Consider the following 18,944-nt stretch of genomic DNA (forward strand, 5'->3'; position numbering starts at 1 on the left):
TTAGCCAAAACCCAAAAAGTTTGTTTCCAACTTGACGAGAAGGGCCCGTTTGGCCATAATATTTTTTCAAATTTTTTTTTCGAAATAAGTTTGGCCATAAAATTTTTAATTTTCACTTGAAGATTTTGAAATTTTTTATAAAATTTAAAAACTCCAATTTTTTTTTTTCAATTTTTTTTTACTCAAGATCATTCACAAAAATTAAAAAACAATCTAAAATTATATTGATGTCCAAACGTAATTTTAATTTTCAAATATCATTTTGAGTTTCAAAATGATTTTACTTTTCCGGAATTTTACAAGAGACGACTTCGAATAAAAAATAAAAAGGAAAAATCCCCATGTCGTACTCCAAACCCTAGTCCCTCTCTCTCTCTCTCTCTCTCTCTCTCTCTCTCTCTCTGTCTGAAGGTTAGATCTAAGTTTAGTTTCTTCTGTAACGTGTTTATCCACTTTTCTTGTACTTTTTATTCAGTTAGCACTGGGTTTTCGAACCGCATAAGATGTTGTAGTCAATGCAATTTTGAAGTTCTTGAATATTTTTGAATCACTAATATTTTTTTCTGTGTAGGAAAATCTGATCAAAATTGTTTGGCCCCTGGAAAAGCTGAATCTTGGTTTATTTGCTAACTAGAGATTTTTTTTAAATTTTACCGGAAAACCTTAATTGTGTATTTGTTTTGCTAGAAAAGCTTAATCTTGTTTTATTTTGCTTTTTAAAGTGCCACGTCTGTTGTAAGCTACATCTGCTTCTTTGGATGGGAAAAAAATTTGAGAGAACTGCTATATTCTGTTACCTTAAGTAAAAAATTAGTGGTAAATGATGATTTCAAGTAAAAGACTAGAACTACAAAATAACACAGTTTTTGCGTTAAACACTCTTTAAGGTAGCCTTGTTGGCAATAGTTGAGTTTCTTATTCCGTTACTTATAAAATAAGATAGAAAAATTGGTTTTTGGCTGCTATTTCTTCTTGTTTATTTCTTTTCCTGAATCCTCTTTTCCTCTGTTGCAAATTTATGTCTTGTATGTGCTTAATCATTTCTCAGCACTCTGTATGATGTGCTTTTAAGTAGTTTATATATTTCAATTTGTTTCATTGTTTTGTTGTGATTCAGGTAAGAAATGACTGATCCTTCAAAGGTCATTCATGTTCGCAATGTGGGACATGAGATCTCAGAGGTAGTGTTGTAGGGTCTTTCATAATTTTTGTTTGATGGGTATCTACCTTGATGTGTGACCCGTGAGCTCCAAATTTTCATAAGCAAGTTGTTTTTGTCGTTGGTTACTGCCCTTGTTAATAAGGATGAGTGTTTGTAGTGTTTGACATCATTTTCTTTACGCTGTTGTAAGCTTACGAACGTATGCATAAATTAGTATAAATGAAAATCCTGTACTTCTGATGCATAGCGAAGAAAGAACTATGTATGAAACAATGAGTACCTTTTCTCTAGTTTCTTGTTTTTTGACAAGTAATGTACCTTCTCTAATCAGAGAGGAAGTTGAGATAAATCCGATGTAATGGCGTTTTTGCCTTTTTGGGGGAAAAAAAGGACATACTGAAACAGCTGCAGGAAGGAAATCCGTTTGAGCATTCTTGCAATTTCTGTATGTACCATGCCCCTTCCTGAAATTCTTGAAAAGTTGTACCAGTCAAAATATTTTTTGTGGGCAGAATCAGTTTGGGGATTGAGGTTTCCATGGATCTCTTGAAGATCAGGTTACTGCTGTTTTTTATGGCCTAGACTGAATTTTGAAAGAGAATCAGTTTGGGGATTGAGGTTTCCATGGATCTCTTGAAGATCAGGTTACTGCTGTTTTTTATGGCCTAGACTGAATTTTGAAAGAGAATCAGTTTGCAGTAATCTGGCTTATAGTGTTTATTCATCTATTTTTTGAAGGAGCAGTGCACTCTTCCTTTTGCAGTAGTAAATGTTGGATCTGAAAGTGGAGACAATTACTTCCCTTTGCATTCCTTTATTTGGAATCAACTAGTCTTTATGCATGCACGGTGTACATGTATTTTGTGTTAATTATTGGATAAAAAAAGACAAAATAATGAAAGAGATATACCTTTTTTTACAAAAGAATCTTTTTTTTTTTTTTGAAAAACGCTATCATCTTGTAATATTGAAGATTAAGTAGGATGAAATTTAACAAAAAAGATAAATCAGTTTCGAACTTTAGAGGCTAATTCATGATTGAATTCTTTTATATATCCTTTTCTATATGGAATTAAATGAGCTTGGCCCATTCCAAGGTGGAAATAAATTGGTGTTCAAAGTAACAGCAACATTGCTAAAGTTCCAAATACAAAAAAAAGGGAAATCATCACATTTGCCCTTGAACTATTCGGTATTGTGCAACTTTACCCTCAATTTTAATGTAGGACCAATCTTGTGCTCACTATTAGCTAAAGTTTGTATAAATAACCTCCCACTAATGGAGCTCTATTGAGAACGAAAATAAGCTTAAGAAATTATTAGAGGAGGAAAAGGGATACAACGATGGGACATGATTAGCAAGACCGAAAGGTTGAAGAGCTTATGTTGACCAAACATTTTGATGAAGGTGATCAGAGTCTGGTCATTCTCCCGGAGATTGGATTTTTGAGTGAGGAGAGTGTGAAGATTGGAAAAAGAGATTGGAACATTAGGGGAGTCCGCCACAGAGTAGGGAGGAGTATACTGGCGGTGATTCCTGACAAGATAGGCCGGTGTTAGAGAAAAGGAAAAAATTAGAGTAAAAAGGATAGGAGGCTTCAAAGGAAATATCTGCCATTGTAGTAGGGCATTGCCAGGCCATAAAGGGCAATTTAGTTGGAGAGCTGATTGAAGGTCTCCAAAAAGAGGTAATGGAGGGAGAGGAGAAAGGAAGATCAGCTTCTTTTTAGTCCTTTAGGTTTTTCTCCTCCTTTTCTTTATGTATTTCTTTTGGGCTTTCTTTAATAAGGGATCACAGGTTAATGGTTATTTATTTATATGCGTATTAACTTTAGTTATATGTTTATTCGAGCTGGAGCTCCGTTAGTGTGAAGGGTATTTATGCAACTTTTGGCTAACAACGGGGGAGAAATTGGGCCAAAATTGAAACAGAGGGTAAAATTTGCGCAATATCAAACAGTTCAGGGGTAATTTGGCCCTTTCCCTAGAAAAGGTAAAATATTTCTCAAGTTCCTAACATAAATAAAAGAAGGTAAAATATCCCTAAAATCTAACGTTAATGAAAGAGGAAAATACATTTTCAAAGAAGGAATTAAATTGTTTTCTCAAAAAGTTTTAACACTAAAAAAGGGATCAAGTTGTCATCCATTCCTACAAATATATCTAAAGTAAATAAAAAAGGAAAATAGCTTTTCAAGAAAGAATGAATGTAATTGTGTTCGAAGTAAAAAGATATTCTTAACAATTTCTAACGTAAATAGGAAAAAAAATATATTTATTGTAGTTACAATTTTGCTCAATATGGAATATAAGTTCGAAGGGGTAAAATTTTGATTGATATTTCGCTTTGAAGCTTTGTGCTTTATATATAATAACATAGATTAGATCTTTCTCCAGCTCATGATGCACCAAAACAACGATTTCGATGGAAACTAATTGATATGCTTTTGATTTTTTGTTCTTTTCCAGAATGATTTACTTCAACTATTCCAGCCATTTGGCGTCATTACCAAACTTGTAATGCTTAGGGCAAAAAATCAGGTGCTTCTTTCATACTTGCACATTGAATGGCCTCATGATTTATGAATTTACTTCTAAATTTTTTTTTTTCTTGTACCTGTTAGGCCCTCTTACAAATGCAAGATGTCCCTTCAGCTGTAAAGGCATTGCAATTCTACACAAATGTTCAGCCCAGCATAAGGTACCTTCTAAGACAGAAACTAGTATTCCATTTGGAGAACTCTATATGTAGCTTTTCGAATCATCTGTGTATTTCAAGCTGTAAGCTGCACTATTTTTATCAGCATGCTCTGTAGGACATTGATTAGTGACTCGTTTTCTTGTCCTATAGGGGGAGGAATGTTTATGTTCAGTTCTCATCTCACCAAGAACTGACAACTATGGATCAAAATACGCAAGGGCGAGGAGATGAGGTCAGTGATGTTTCTTTTTGCACGTTTCTTTGTGGTTCACTGGTATTTAACTCAGTCCTATACATGGCGGGGTGATTTACTGACGACTACCCCTCCTCTAGTCCTCCCTGAGACTTCGAGTGCAAGATCACTGCATTTGCATTGTTATTCTTTTTAATCCCAACATGCATTAATCATCTTCATGTTCAAGAGAGTCACTTTTTGTGTGTGTGTGTGTTTGATTAAAAGATAGTTACTTCTATGACTAGTTCATTCTACAGCAGATCTAGTCAGAAGCTCACCATTCACTTTATGGTCATGACATTGAAGAGTATTTTAAGGCAATCGTTTGTTATTTGACAAGTAATTAATGAAGTTCACTGGGATGTGAAATGACCATCTTTGTGTGTGTTATTTTAATTGACTGAAAACATGCCAAAATTTCACTTACTTCATCGAAGGAAAAGGAAAAAAAAAGAAGAAAATTATGCCAAAATCTCTACTAGCGTACGCAACATAAGTTAGCAAAAATTAAACTAAAGTTAATGGATTATGTATCGCTAGAGTAGTGTGATGTCTAGTGCAAGTTGTGGAAATAAATGGAGAAAATTTGAGATTTCATGATTACACTAATGTGATGGGACCAATTAGCTTTGACTTGCAACGTTTCCTTCCTATTAAAAACATTTCACTTCCTTAAGCTGCTTAAGTGGTTCTTCTCTTCCACAATTTCTAATAGTAAAAATCGGTCAAAGTGATACATCTTGCCGACTACCAGGCAAGCAGAAACTGATCCTTTTGTTTTGGGGGTTGGCGTGGGGGGGGGGGGTTGCTATGTTGTTGTCAACTGATCGTTTCAGTTGAAAACAGGAGTGTATGTCCTTGAAAAAAAACTATAGGCCTCCTTGTGCAAGCAATGCTTCTTGATGACTTGAAAGAGAAAGCAGGCTACTGAAGTCTAACTCCACTTTGTCCATAGCACAAGTTGTAATCGAAATAGGGATTAAGGGATGGATCAGGCAACTGCAAGAATTAAAGCATGTGACTAGCCCACCTCACCGATTTTAAACTTGATCTGACTGACTATCCAAAAGCAGGAAAAACCAGCATTGCTGTTAAAAAAATAATCTATTTGCATCTTTCAGTTTTTACCTGATGCAACACTTGCCAGTAAGGCGCAAAAGTGTTTTTTTAGAGAAGTGTCACTTTGTATGAAATAATTAGGAGACATGACACTGGATTTGGGATCAGGCACTGGACTAATGATCTAAAAGTCAGTAGTAACTTTCTGTACTTTCTTGCTTATTGTCATGTTCTTTTGTCATTATCTCTTGCATAGATCTTTGTGTCTTTATGCCCTTTTTAAGTACTGAACCAAGATGAAGCTTTTTTTGTTTTGTTTACTTCTTTTATCCTTTCTGTCATCTTTTTCTCTATTCATTCTCTTCTCTTCTCTCTCTTCTGTCTCTATGCTGCTCTGCTGTTCGGCTCTTTCGGCTCTCTGGACTCTCAGCCTAACCGAATTCTCTTAGTCACAATACATCACATGCTATACCCTATAACTGTGGATGTGCTGCATCAAGTGTTTTCTCCACATGGATTTGTAGAGAAGATCGTTACGTTTCAGAAGTCGTCTCTCTCTCTCTCTCTCTCTCTCTCTCTCTCTCTCTCTCTCTCTATATATATATATATATATATATATATATATATATATATATATATATATATATATCGTTCATTATTTTTTTCTTGTTTTGGATTTAAGACTAGCTGGAATTTATAGAAGGATCAAGAGAGGAATGGGGATTTCTTTGTTGTATCATAGGACTCCAATTTTGGATTTAAATCATTTGTTTTCATTCTTATGGTTCTATTGCTTCGTGGAGGATATTCGGGCTTTTAATATTTATGCTTGCATTAATGCATTCTTGACCATATCTTGCATAATCTCTTGTTTCTGCTGATATTTTCTATGAACTGCGTAGGTTTTCAAGCTTTAATCCAGTTTCAGCTACAACAAAGTGCTGTTTCTGCAAGGAACTCACTTCAGGTGTGTTTGTGATAATATAAAATCACTTAATTTATTTGGATTATTTCAGGTTGGTTTATTATTTGAGATAAAATAAGCTTAATGCATACAATTTTCTTGTAGGGGCGTAATATATATGATGGCTGCTGTCAGCTTGACATACAGTTCTCTAAGTAGGTTTCAGTCCGCTCTACAATTTACCTTACTTGCATATCTGCATGCAAATGTTTCCAGTTTTTCTCTCATTTCTTGTGATAGCTGTGTTAACCATAGATTTATTTGTGATTTAGCCTAGATGAATTGCAAGTGAACTACAATAATGAACGTTCAAGGTACTTTTGTTCAATTTCAGTGTTTTCTCTTCCCCTCTCAAGCATCGTGAAAGAAGCTTTTATTTAATAGTTTGTCGGGACAGTTTTAATTTTGTGCTTTCCGTTTCCGAGTAGGGACTTCACTAACCCGAATCTACCATCAGAACAGAAGGGCAAATCCTCTCAGGTAGTTTTCTTGACCTATTTTTATTCGGATACCGTTTGTTCCCAATATGGGTTTGATTTCAATACTTTTCATTGTGTGACAGCAAGGATATGGAGATATGTACTCCTTCCAAGGTTCTGGAGCTCATGCAGGTACTTAATGCTTATCTTATTCTATTCAATGCCAAATATTATATAGTTTGCTGACTGTATTTTTTTCTTATTGGTTTTCCAGGTGGATTTCCTCAGGTGTGTATCTTCTCGTCATCTTTAACAATTTTTTTTGTTGTTTTGGAGAAAAAAACAGCTTCAATTACATCTTCAAGTATTTCAACATCTGTTGCTTATCTATCTGTGAGCTGGCAGATCTGGATAGCTGAGCGTGACCTCGACGCACTTTTGCTGTCCTTACATTAATTGTTCTTACCTCTATACCATTATTGTCTTTGCTATCAGTATTTGTTATGAAGTATGTATTGATATTACCATCATTATGCACTCAATGTGATAGTACATGCATAATGATTAATGATGATGAAGCTTTATTTGCTGATTCTGGTGACACATTAACTTCTTTTTTCCCCCAATCTCTCTCTCTCTCCCTCTCCCTCCCTCTCTCTGTCTTGTGTTTACACATATACGACAATTACACCTCAATTTAAATCTATTTGGGTTTGGCTAGATGAATCCTCACTATCATGCTGCTCCATTTCAACCCCTCACAATCCTTATATTTAGATATTTAGGTTTTCTTGCAGTAACGATTCTCTAGATTTCCTACTGGCATATTAATCTCTTACAAGAACAGAAGACTTCTAGCAAACATTAGACCTAAAGCATACGTACCTGCTTGACTAAAATTCAATCTTAATTAATTGGTATCGCCTTTTCTTCTATTGTGCTCTATTTTTTGCTCAGCATATATAGATTCCAAGAGATGATAGGTCTTGAGATAACTTCCTTCATTGTGGTTTTAGGTCTACCTCATCACCATTTAATATCTTCAATCACCATGGTTTCGCACTTACAAATCGGTGCATCTAGAGATCAACGTATGGCATGACCAATCGTCTGTGCTACTTGCACCTTCTGCCAGATATGATAATTTTGTCTGTTTAATCTTTGAATGACGCACATCCATTTTACATCTGTGTTCTTATGACACTTTTGTGGATACGTAGGACCTTGGAGCACAACATTCACCCATATAATATTGCTGATCTTACAATTGTTTACCTTTCATTTTAGTAGATATCTCCCTATCACATACACTTGGTAACACTTCTCTGTTTCAGTATTTTGATTTTATATGTAACATCTTCATTTGTCTTTCCATTCTCCGGAACCGAAACCATCTATATTTTTCGACATGACCATTCAGATCTCCTCCAATAAAGATTTGTTTGTCATTTGGAATTTCTTGGAAGGTGTCTATATCTTCTCAGAGTTTGTGCATCTAATCCTATTTGCAGAGTTTAGTCATTGATGACATAAATTGTCTCCTTTCCTCTTACAAGTATTATCAGATAATCATATACCCAACTATACTTACCTCAATAACTTTATCCTCGTGATTCTATAATGATTCCTATCCTATTCCCATCTTTATCTATCCTATAATTATATTCCCGTGTTTCTACACTAACCTCTCTTTTTAACCCCCACCCCACCCCCAACCTCTCTCTCTCTCTCTCTCTCTCTCTCTCTCTCTCTCTCTCTCTCTCTCTCTCTCTCTCTCTCTCTCTCTCTCTCTCTCTCGTATACACATGAACTGAAGTAGTAATAATAAGTACCTCAATTTTTTTTTCCACATTGTTTAAATAGATGGGAAATGCTGAAGCAATTGCAGCTGCGTTTGCTGGTGGTTTGCCACCTGGAATTAGCGGGACAAATGACAGATGTACTATTCTTGTGTCTAATTTAGATTCAGATGTAAGCTTCTGTTCTTTATCCCAGTATGAGTACCAAAAGACTCTTTCTTCTTTTTATCATTTTTAATATTTTGAAAAGTCGTTCTACTTATCTTGACGTTTCTTCTGATTGGGTTCTCCTAATTGCAGAGAATAGATGAGGACAAGCTTTTTAATCTCTTTTCCCTTTATGGAAACATTGTCAGAATTAAGATTCTGCGCAATAAACCAGATCATGCGCTGGTTCAGATGGGTGATGGCTTCCAGGCTGAGTTGGCTGTTCATTTTTTGAAGGTCTGGATGATATTATCCTTTTTTGTATCTGTTGTTTTGTTTGGAGTTGGAGGTTATTTGTTCCATTTGGTATCAGCAACCTAGACACAGATACCTTTCAAAGCATCCAGCAGCTTCTCTTCTAGTTTTCGTTCACATGTTTATCTGAGTTTCGTAATTATTCTATCTCTCCTATCCTCCCCCTCCCCCTTCCTTCAAGACTAGAAAGAAGAAAGTTAAAAATTCTTCCTTTATCTCTCAAAGATAACTTTTTTGTTTTTGTTTTGTTTCTTTATTGGATCAAATTATATGTTTCCTAACAACCAGCAGTCATGTCTTTTGCCAGTAGCATTGATTCCTCGATTTTCACCAAGCAGATGGATGAAGCAGAGTCATATGTAGTACAACATATTAGTAAATTTGTTGCATCCAATACCTTTGATAACTACTTTTTGTAGATCCAAAATGTTTCAGTTTATGCTGCTGTCAATTATGTGGATATACCAGGACACTAGAAAATATTTAGTCATGCGTGGAGCAAGTTCTATTTTCGTTCATGGTTTCTCTTGGCTATACAGCTCATCTAACCATTAACTAAATTATGTCGATGGTTAACTACTCTCAATTGTCTCATTTAGATTCATCTATGCATGTGCTATAGCCCTTTATATCTTTTTGCTTCCTTTGAGTCTCTACGGGTATACATTATACTGAAACTATTTCCCCCTCCGGATTTGGATACAGGGCGCCATATTATTTGATAAGCGGCTGGAAGTCAACTTCTCAAAGCACCCCAATATTACTACCGGACCGGACACACGACTACTCAAATTCAAATCTCAACCGATTTAACCGTAATGCTGCTAAAAACTACCGGTATTGTTGCTCTCCTACTAAGATGATCCACCTGTCCTCCCTGCCCCAGGATGTAACAGAGGGAGAGATCGTGGCACATCTGGAGGAGCATGGTCCCATCATCAATAATAAGCTGTTTGAGATGAATGGCAAACAGCAGGCTCTTGTTCTTTTTGAAAAGGAGGAGCTGGCAACTGAGGCACTGGTATGCAAAAATGCTACATCCCTTGGTGGCTCAACCATCCGCATTTCGTTTTCTCAGTTACAGAGCATCTGAAAAACCTTTGTGATAGGATCATAAAGATGTCAACGCCATTGTAGACGCAATAATAACAATGCTGTAATGTGCTTTCGCGGTGATCTGTATTTTTAGTTTCTGCTGCCTATGTACTCTTTCTGCCTCTATTAGCTATTGTACCTTTTTTTCATTGAGCTAAAGGAGATTATTGGTAGTTGCTCAAGTTTTTGTAGAAATAGGGTAGTCTAAATTCTGATAGAGGTTTCTATCCATCATTTGTACAGAGCTTGAAAGCCTATCTTCCGTTGCTCGTCATCTATCTGATCGTAATCCTTCACTCTTTGTGATCCATCTCCCTATATAGGTTTGCCCATCCCCCCCCCCCCCCCCCGCATTTATGACCTCACCATTGCCCTTACATATCATAGCTTGTTCCAATTGAAATTAAGTCCTTGCTACTGTATCTTTTTTCTTTCCTTAAGCGAGTTGCTCTTAATTTTTCTTTCTTGGGCAATGCCTTCCCACCTATTTGTTGCTTAATGGTCGATAATCAACCAGAAAAAGAATGAAGAGAGGATAAAACATGAAACTTATCAGCCAAAGCAACGAAAAACGATACAAATAATAGTACTCGACTTTGGGAGACCTCATAGGAAATTGTTATGCAACATTTAGTCTCGTCCTAAGCAAGTAGGGTATGCTTTATCACTGTCCAATGACATTTATAGCTTCTTTGGTGGTCAAAAGTACTTTTTTTTTTCCATAGTTAAGGTGTTTGGCCAAGTTTTTAGAAGGAAAAAATGCTTTTGGTTAGATGTAGAAGCAGTTTTTGAGAAGCAGAAAAAAGTTGTTTACCCCAAAAGGTACTTTTTTAAAATGCACTTTTGAGAAAAGTACACTTAGAAGCATTTTGTAAAAGTTTGACCAAACATTAATTGTTGCTTAAAAGTTATTTTCCAAATTTATAAGCCAAACACTAATTATTTCTTACCAAAAATAAATTTGAAAAGCACTTTTGAAAAAAATACTTTTCAAATTAAGTTGATTTTAAAAGTACGGCCAAACAAGATATTAGTCTCGTCTAGCTTCAATATTGATTTTAATCCTAAGCAACTAGGGGTAGGACATATGCTTTATCACTGTCCGTTACATTTAGTCTCGTCTCACTCTAATATTTGAACTTAAATAAACGTATTCGTCACTAAAATTTGTTCTCAACTAATTGGTATGGCTTTTATAGATTTTCTTTTCATTGTGCCTTATTTTTCAGCGTGTATGCATATATTCCAAAAGATACAGGTCTTTTGAGATGTTCTATATGATTTTAGGCGTACCTTATCTATTTTAACAACTTTAATTATCATAATTTCACACCTTCAAATGGATGAATCTATATGTTGATGTAAAGTATGACGAAAATATCTTAAGTAGCATTCTCTAATTTTATCTTTGTGCGTGCTTGTACTTTTTTGTGAATGTGATCAATTTTAATCTTGTTTGTCTTTGTATGATTCACGCATCTTAACATTCGCATTTTGCGATGGTTATCTTGCATGATGCACTCATCTTAAACTTTAGAGATCTAATACTCATTCTCATATAACATTGTCGGTCTTACAACTGTTTCATATATCTTGACTTTCAATTTAAAATGTATCCTTCTATCCATAACACTTCGATAGTACTTCTCTATTTCAACAATCCTATTTCGATTCATGAAACATTAAATTCTCATGAAATATTAAGCCTAGATATCTAAATTTTTTGATTTAGGCAGTGCAATCTTATCCAACCTCAACCCAATTTTTTTTACTGGCTAAACATGCAATGCATATTTGAGTACCTATTTTATCCTAAAAAACCTTACTCACTAAGAGTGATTCTCCATAGTTAAAGTTTTTAATTGACAACTTCGCTAGTTTTATCAATTAGCATAAAATCATCTTCAAATAGTATACAGAATGGGACTTCTTGTATATTGTTAATTCGCTCATCCATATTCAATACCGATGATAGATGTAAATCCACGGTTATGAAAACTCATTTATATCTCTAGCCATTGTTCTCACTCTTGTGATGATCATGCATATCATTTATGACATTAAAGATTTAGTACGAAAATTTCTTTCTTCTCCAACACTCACGAAAGATTTTTCTTCCCACTCTATCATATATTTTCTCTACGTCAATGAATAATATTTGTAGATTTTATTCTTCTTTCGATAAATTTTTATCAAGATCTACCAGACACAAAGTATAGCCTCCACCGTCCTTTAAGTTCCATCGTATGGTTCATGAATTTAATGCCATCATAGTTTGTGTTTACTCGTAAAACGGTACAGTTGAATTTATAGCGTGGTTTATAGACAAGCGAATCGATTTGATCCAAACGTGATAAAGAAATGAGAACAAAAATAAGATTAACGACTGAAATTAAAGGAGATAACGAGTCTGATTCCGAACTTGGTCTTTCCGAGAGCATAAATAAAGGCACACATAAAGCGATGATAAAACTATTTAGATTGAGCGTAAAATAGTAGAATAAAACTTTGTGTGCAGAATGTTTCATGTCCGTACAAGGGTTGTCAATCCTGATATTTATAGCTATCCTTAGGGAGACAAGATCCTAAAATCAAGCTCCTCTTGAATGAGAATAAAAATGCCTCTAATGGGTGCATAACAGATGGCTTTGAATGTAGATATTCTCTATAATGACTGCTCATTAAATGCTATCCAATGTCAAGCCTTTGAAGCTTTACCATCGGTCGTGCTTCTTTTGGGATCCATCCGGTACCCATTACGCACCTCGTACCCTTATTTGATGACTCAACTTTTGTTTGTCCTCAGTTTCACGTGTCACCTCGCTATTTATCCACTTGTTATCAACCAATTTCATCCCATACAAATAGTCCCCTTACTTTCGGGTGACGCAACTCAGTGTTACCGGGAAGTAGATGAGTATTCCTTTCTTGGCAGAAAAGTTCCTGAACGGTCTCTGACATATGAAGGGACGCAGAACACGTGTTGCCCCATGATTCAACAAGTATTTTTGCTGGTTTTCGAGGTAATCACGACCACATTTTATGCCGTCTATAACTTCTTTGCTACTCATCATTTTTACTTCTTCACTTTCACTACTTTCACAATCTTTTCTCCCTTTCTAAGTTTTCTTAAAACATTCAACTTCCTTAGTAAGAACATCTTCGTTGATCTCTTACCACCATATCTTCTTACACTGCTAACTTTGGAAATACTGGTCTTCTCTTCGGTGGAGGCCGGAAGAAAAACAAAGCCAAAAAGGTTGATGTTGAGTATGAACCTCCAACTGTCAACACCAACATACCACTCCATCTCAACACTGCATCCACAAATTTTCATAGCCGTAGGGTTTGGCCAGTTCGTAGGTACCCCTCCTCCATTCGCCCTTCTAGTATCCTTACTGTGAAAGAGGACCGCAACTGCTTCAATGTCAAAATTCTCGTCCCAGATGGGGTAGAACGAGTTACCTACTCCAGGGAGGGGTTTATGTATGTCTATACATATCCCTTTACTTTGGGTCCCTTCTCCTTGGGGTTGAGTGAAGGACTTGACCCAATAATTCTGGAATTTTGCCACTGGTACTAGGTCTGTTAACACAAGTAGGCCCATCCATATGGCGTACGGTGGCCTGCCTTCATTAGTTGTGCACCGAGATCGGAGAAACCCTAACTCTCGCACATATGATGAACCTCTACTCCCCCAAAATATTCCATGGGGGAGTGTTAAACTTCGGCCACCACGCCCTTCTCACCACGATAGATTATGACAACGATCGCGGATGGATGAAGCGGTTCATTATTATTTCTACCAGGGACATCATCCCGGCCACAACTCTAGCTTTTTCCGAGTCGTGGAATCTTTTCCTTTAGTCTTCGGATATTCATTTCCTTTCTTCGTAAAAAGATGATTTCTTGTTTTGCTGATTTTTTTGATTTCCTTTATTTCAGCTACTTGTTGGGAACAACCACGGGTTCACGGTCTGGACCGATGGGTTCAGAAAATCCTGGATATCACAACTCCAGAATCCCATCGGTGAAATGAAATGGCTCCCAAATACGGGTGGAGAGCTAAGAACCATGGTGAGCGAAATTTCTCTTTCCTTAAATCTTAATATTTTAAGAGTAATCTACTAATCATCCTTTTGCTTGCGTAGGGCTCCCGAGAGGTTCCGTCATGTACCCAATGTCGACGCTCTTGTTGATCCAGAGGAGGCTGAGAGGTTGTTACAGAATGCCCTCAACCAAAGCAGGGCTCGTGGATCTGTCTTCGGTGAGGCTGCCTCATCTCGGAGTTCCCAGTCCAAGAATAAGAAACCGAAGAGGAGACGTTCCTTCTCGACTAGGACTCAAGAGAATAGAATAAAGAAAACACCAATTGAGCCGGCCATAGGTCCTCAATGACGAAGGGGAAGCCAGTGATGAAGAGGCTTCCCTTCAAAGGAGAAAAGGATCTTCATCAGCTCAACCAGATGCTCAACCAGATGCTCAACCGGGGGAGCTCCAAAACCCACCAACAGAGGAAGTTTAGGCGCTCTGGGGTGAGATGGGCCTGGTTGAGAATGCTGATTCTCGCTTCCTGGTCCCTATTGCTGTCTCCGGTCCAAGGAATTCATCCCCCAAGCTTCTTCTGCCCTCAACTTCTGAGAAAGCAACAACTACCATTCCTTATGCCACCGCTACTTCTTCTCCTACTACACCGACAACTCCATACCCACCGACACCAGCTGTTCCTTTGCCACCAGCATGAACTGCATCTTCACCACCGGTAGCAGCTGAACAAGTGGGGGATGCTTCTCCTCCACGGTCTCCTGACCACGGGAACATGGGGGACACTTATGCGATACCTTCTCAAGATTCTCGAGGAAGGCTGTAACGACCCGACCGATTATTTTACTTTCTAGATCCCCGTTTCCCTAATTAAGACTCCCCGTATATTTTTTTACTACTTTATGACTTGTGGGGATGGTTGGTTTAGGTTTGGAAGGGTTCGGGTTGAAATCGGAATACTTAGTTCCTTAATAGTGGCCTTAGGTAGCCAAGTTTGACTTGAGTCAACATTTCGAGTAAACAATCTCGGAACCAATATTTGAAGGTTCCAATGGATTTGTATGATGGTTTTGGACTTAGGAGCGTGTTCGGATGTTGATTTGGAGGCTCGTAGGTCATTTCGACTCGAATTGGCAAAAGTTAGAAAGTTGAAGGTTTGGAAGGTTGAAAAGTTTGACCGGGAGTTGACTTTATTGATATCAAGGTTGGATTTTGATTCCAGAAGTTGGAATAGGTCCGTTATATCATTTATGACTTGTGTGCAAAATTTGAGGTCAATCGGAGTTGTTTTGGTATGATTCAGCGTAGGTTTCGAAAGTCGGATGTTCATAGTTTCAATAGGCTTGAATTAGATAGCGATTTATAGAATAGAAGTTGTTTGATGTGATTTTTGGCCTCGAGTAGGTCCGTTATATATTTTTGAACTTGTTGGTATACTCGGACGGGGTCCCGGGAGCCCCGGGTGTGATTAAGATTGAATCAGATCATTTCGGACTTTGGTTGAACTGCTGAACCTGCTGCTGTGCTGGTGTCATCACACTGCGGAGGGTTTGGCTGCATATGCGGACACACAGGTGCGAGAGGAGTGACCGCAGAAGCAACCTGGAGTGGGCTGAGCAGCGATCACAGATGTGAGGTTTTTCCGCATTTTCGAGCTCGCAGATGCGAGGAAAGTGGTCGCAGATGCAGACGAGGCTAGGAAGGCCTAGGTTCGTAGGAACGGGGGTTCCTCCGCAGGCGCGAGTGCACAGGTGCGGACAATTTCTACAGAAGAGGATGCACATGTGCGCATGATTCTCTGCAAATGCGAACTTTCCCAACCTTAGTGGGAACCACACCTGTGATGGATTTTTCGCAGGTGCGGCGTCGCAGGTGTAACCCTAGGTCCGCCGAAGCGATCATCGCTGGGCAGTGGGTGTTTTTAATCCGGGACTTAGGATATTTTCCACACACTTCCACTTGGTCTTGGGCGATTTTGAGAGAACTTTTGAGGGGGATTCTCATCAACAACACAAGGTAAGTAAACTCCACCCATTATAAAGTTAAATACGTGGATTATAGGTAGATTAAACATGGAAAGTTTGTGAAACTAGTGGAATTTTGTGAAGAACCTAGGGTTTTGGTAAATTTGGGATTTATCACGAATTTGGTGGTGGAAATTGGAATAAATTATATATTTGAGTTTGAGGTCATGGGTAACTTTTATATTAAAAACTTTTCGGAATCCGGGCACGTGGGTGAATTTCATGAATCTTCCAAATTGGGTTGGGTAACTACTATAAAAGCTAAATTATGAACTTTTGAGTATATATTTACTAGTTTATGCGACTTTTGATTAGTTTCGGATTCCTCGGCATAGTTTGAGGAGTTCTACTGAGGTTGGAGAGCCGGATTGAGGACTTGGAATTGAGGTAAGTCTCTTGACTAACCTTGTAAGAGGAAACTTATCCCCTTAAGTGTATTATTGTTGTGTGCTACTTGTTGTGGGAAGCTACGTACGCATAAGGTGATGAGAGTCTGTACATAGCTATATTTCATGATATGTCCGGGTAGACTTAGATTCACATCATGCCTTTAATTGTACTGTTTCTGCCTATCATGTGTATTAATTGTCTTGATTAGGACCGAGACTGGGTATTTAAATTGGAAATATGGACTTAGTTTCTTATTTAAGAAAATTAGGGAATACTTGATAAATTATAAATCCGTATCTTCTCGTCTCGCAAGTGCTTCCGCGAGTGAGGTAAATTTCTCTATTCTTATGGGATCGGGCCATTCGCCTCGGCATGATGGTAACACTACTCTTATGGGATCAGGCCGTTCGCCTCGGCATGATGGTAACACTACTCTTAAGGGATCAGGACATTCGCCTCGGCATGATGGTAACACTATTCTTATAGGATCGGGCCGTTCACCTCAGCAATATGATAACACTATTCTTATGGGATCAGGCCGTTTACCTCGGCAGTACCAGGTACCACTATTCCTATGGGATTGGGCCGTTCGCCTCGACATCTTTGTGCTTAATAATCGAAGCAGGTTCTGGTTTGGGTATAATTGAGTTAGCGCCTTCACGACCGGTTACGATATGTCGGTGATTTAATATAGACTCCTGAGTGGATTTACAGTCTTTGTTCTTATTTGCTTCATTGATACTTGTTGTACACTCACCATGTCTACTTTATGCATTTATATTATTATTATTTGACCTCTAGTAAGTGTCAAGTCGACCCCTCATCACTACTTATTCGAGGTTAGACTAGATACTTACTGGGTATGCGTTGTTTTCCATACTCACGCTACACTTCTGCACTGATGTGCAGGTACTGAGACACGTACTATCAGTGGTCATGCGGGCACGTAGCCAATCATCTACAGAGACTTAGTGGTGATCTGCTTGCCTTGCTACGATCTGCAGCACCAGAGTCTCTCTCTATCTTATTTACTATTTCTGTCTATCACTTTCAGACAATAGTTGTAGTATTTTTGTATATTCTCTAGAATGCTCATATACTTGTGACTCCACGTTTTGGGAGATTTTTAGCATTTATGTACTGCTGTACTTATCAATTTTATCACTACAATGTGTGTACTTTTTATGTTAGTAGTTTGTTAAGAAAAGAGCATGTACGGTTACATGAGATCTTACTCATTTTGTTCTATTAAAAAGAAAACTTTTATTTTAAATATTAAAAAGGGTTAAATAAATAGTAGTTCCATTTGTGGGCTTGCCTAACGGCAGCGGTAGGTGCCATCACGACCTACTATGGATTTTTGGATCGTGACAACTTGGTATAAGAGATTTAGGTTCATATAGGTCTCACGAGTCATGAGCAGGCCTAGTAGAATCTTGTGGATCGGTCCGTACTTATCTTCGAGAGGCTATAAGGTGTTAGGAAACTTCTCTTTCTTCATCTCCTATCATGTAGTTGATATTGTGCTAAGTATCTTTCTATTGATCTATCACAGATGGTGAGAATGCACGTGGCAGATGTACTAGGTGGTAGAGGAGCTGCTCCCCCCATTGCTAGAGGCCGAGGAAGAGGCCGGGGGAGGGATCCAGCTCCTTTCAGAGGACGAGGGCATCCTAGAGTTGCTCCCGTGGTACCACCAGTGGATCCAGTAGAGGATCCTGTTATTGAGGAGCAGGATGAGGCACCTGCAGCTGGGCCAACCTCAGCAGATTTCATGATTGCACCAGAATTCCAGGAGGGTGCGGAGGTTCATTTCAGGTCTGTACCCTGAGATTTAGGTTCCTATGGCCCGTGAGGCAGAGATAAGGACTTCCTTTCTTCAGGTTATGGATATAGCTCGGAGGATCGAGCGCATTCGCAACTGCAACAGAGAGTTTACGTCGAGGGACAAGCGGCCCCGACAGTTTGGAGGATTGAGTGGCGCCCCACCTAGGGGAAGAGGTCAGTTCATGAGGGGTCAGCCCAGCAGTCCTACGCAGTCAGCACCACCGCCTGCTCGGAGTGCTCCAGCCCGATCCTACTTTAGTGCCATCCCAGAGAGTACTTACCGCCCACTAACTATTCAAGGTTCCTCCAGTGGGTATTCAGGCCATCAGGGTTAGAATTCAGGTCAGCAATCTACTACTCTGATGGGTTGTTTCGAGTGTGGGGATCTTGGCCACGTGAAGAGGTTTAGTCCCAGACTTCGGGGCAAGGCCGAGCAACAGGACTATTGGCCCATGCTTACTATAACAGCTACCACACCACCGGCCCGTCCAGCCAGAGGTGGAGGGTAGGTGGGTAGGGGTCATCCTAGAGGTGGAGGCCAGTCAGGTGGTGCTCCGGCCAGATTCTATGCTATCCCTGCCAGGCCATAGGCCATCGCCTCCGATACAGTGAACACATGTACTATTTCTGTCTACCGTAGGGATGCCTCGGTATTATTTGATCCAGGGTCTACTTACTCCTATGTTTCTTCTCTATTTGCTCCTTATATGGATGTGTCCCGCGAGTCCTTGGGCGTTCTTGTATATGTGTCCATGCAAGTGGG

General features: G+C 38.4%; 1 pseudogene; it reads left to right on the forward strand.

Moving 5' to 3' along the window:
* The first annotated feature begins 422 nt into the window (after positions 1-422).
* On the forward strand, positions 423-10,078 carry LOC107789194 (polypyrimidine tract-binding protein homolog 3-like; annotated as a pseudogene).
* The last annotated feature ends 8,866 nt before the right edge of the window (positions 10,079-18,944 follow it).

This window comes from Nicotiana tabacum, chromosome 4 (genome assembly GCF_000715075.1).
Source record: "Nicotiana tabacum cultivar K326 chromosome 4, ASM71507v2, whole genome shotgun sequence".
NCBI lineage: Eukaryota > Viridiplantae > Streptophyta > Magnoliopsida > Solanales > Solanaceae > Nicotiana > Nicotiana tabacum.